The 2,120-nt window shown below is 59.8% G+C and overlaps 1 protein-coding gene across 1 annotated transcript in view; it reads left to right on the top strand.

Annotated features, from left to right (window-relative positions):
- NKPD1 (NTPase KAP family P-loop domain containing 1) overlaps positions 1 to 2,120 on the top strand; it is an 11,949-nt gene that overhangs the window by 1,414 nt on the left and 8,415 nt on the right. The gene's annotated exons all lie outside the window — the stretch shown is intronic.

Below are 2,120 nucleotides of genomic sequence, written 5' to 3'. Positions count from 1 at the left end.
GCCCCTCTCTCTGCGCCTCGATGACCTCTTCGGTCAAAATGAAGGGCTGAGAGCCGGCCATCTGTATCTAGGGCCTCCTGCAGCTCCCAGGGCCCCACCACCCTAGGACGGAGAGCTTTGAGATCCTTCTCCACACAGCCCCAACAACAACCACAGCTCATGTCGGGGGATGGAGTGGAGAGGCACCGAGGCAGCGTTTGGGTGGGAATGGGGGGAGAGGGACCCCCGAGGAATTCAGGGGTCAGAGGCCAGGCGGCAACACAGCACCCCCACCTCCGCCCCCACCCCGGGGGTGGTAGCTAAAATCGGCCCTCAGTACCATCTGGCCCAGCTCCCTCTGCCTGGGCTGGCACCCCAGGTATGAGGCGCCCGTTGCTAGGGAACTGAGGTGGGGGCAGCTGAAGATTAGCAGGGGGAGCCACCCTTTGGCAGCAAGGGGCAACCATGAGAGCCCCCTGAAGATGGGGCTACCTTTATCGGCAGAATGCTAGGAATCAGAGGGATACCAAGGTATGGCCCCTTGGGAGTACAGTGACCGGGAGTGGGGAGAAAGAGGCAGCGGGGAGGCCCAGGTCTCTACTACTTAGACCTGGGGGGGGCCACAGCAGGAAAAAGAGGTCCCTAAGGACACTCAGGGTAGAAGAAATCCTTGGGGTCCCCAGTTTTGGAAGGGGAGGCTGAAGACACAGTGATATTTCAAAACCACACACCCCCTTGGGCCTTCCCAGGCAGGAGAGCCCAGAAAAATGGAGGAAGGGGCAAGTGGAAGGAAAAAAAGGGGTTCCAGAAAGGCCTTATGGGAAATGGGCCCCCGGAGTGCCTTAGAGGATTAGAAGCAAAGCAGTCAATGTGGGGAGAAAAGGCCTAGAAAATGCCCCCCCCCCCATCAACCAGCACCTCTGGACCATTCTGGAGAAAGGGGAGGAGGAGGCCTGGATGATCTGGGGTCTCTGGGGGAAACTGGAAGTCCCCACCCCGAGGGCCTGGGGAAGCTTTCTAGAGGAGAAACCAGCTGGGCCTCTGAGCAGAGGGGGCCCTGGAAGATGGAGAGCTTCCCTGGGGAAGTGTATAATGGAAGGAAGGGAGAGACACTGGAATCCTGGGAAGAGTTGCCTTAAAAGACAGGGGCTTCCTAGGGGAGGAAAGAGAGCTAAAGACTGACCTTGAGAGGGATGGAGGGAGAGGAGAGGCAGGTGGGACCTGGGAACTGGGGAAGGCCTAAAAGCTTCAAGGGGTCCCAGCAGCCTGGGGATGGAGGGAGCCATGGATTGGGCCTTATGGGATACAAGACAATTCCAAGAGGCAGGGCCAAGGCCTGGATTTGGGGCAGGAGGGAACCGTGGCTCTCAGAGCAAGGAGAAGAGCTCTAAAATATGGGGGGCTGCCCAGAGCAGCCCCCCCCCACAGAAGTCCAGGAGATGGGAGTGCCCTGCCGTTCAGGGCCGAGAGAAGAGGCCTAGGAGATGGGGGAGGGGGTTCTGCCTGGGAGAAGGGGTTTGAGGCCAGGCTACTGCAAGCCTCTGGGGGAAGGGACAGGAAGGGAGGAGAAAGGTTCCTGGAGGCCAGGTTAGCCTTGGAAGGTGGGGAGGGGACCTGAAAGATGGGGGGCTTCCTGGGGGAGAGAAGGACTCAGCTGGCCTTGAAAGGAAGGAGAAAAGGAGGAGATTAGTTGGCCAGACAGAGGGAGAGAGAGAGGCCTAGAAAATGGGCAGGGGGTGGGGTGCTTCCAGAAAGTGGCATGGGGAGCTCTGAGCTGAGAGGGCCTTAGAGAATGGCAATGGGCAGCCCTGGGCTGAAGCTAGCCCTGGAGGGAGGAGACCTCGGATCTTCCACAAGGACTGTGGCAGGGGGTGGGGGTGGGGGGACATAACAGCTCCCATTGGCCAGGAGGCTTCTGTGGTGGGGGGCTCCCAGACACTACCAGCTCTTGGGGCCAAAGGATGAGGCTGAGAAGATGGGGGGCTGCCTAGAAGTGGGGTGCAGGCAGGGAAGCCTGGCATGGTGGAGAGGATCAAGCTTTAAGGAGCAGGGGATCAGGCCTGGCCAGTGCAGGTTACCAGGAGGGCAGCTACAGGCCTAGAAGGCTAGAGCACAGGGATGTGTTTGGGGTTGGGGGTAGG

Source organism: Gracilinanus agilis, chromosome 3 (genome assembly GCF_016433145.1).
Source record: "Gracilinanus agilis isolate LMUSP501 chromosome 3, AgileGrace, whole genome shotgun sequence".
Taxonomy (NCBI): Eukaryota; Metazoa; Chordata; class Mammalia; order Didelphimorphia; family Didelphidae; genus Gracilinanus; species Gracilinanus agilis.
Note: the sequence above shows the minus strand (reverse complement) of the source record. Positions and strands in the feature narration are given on the sequence as shown.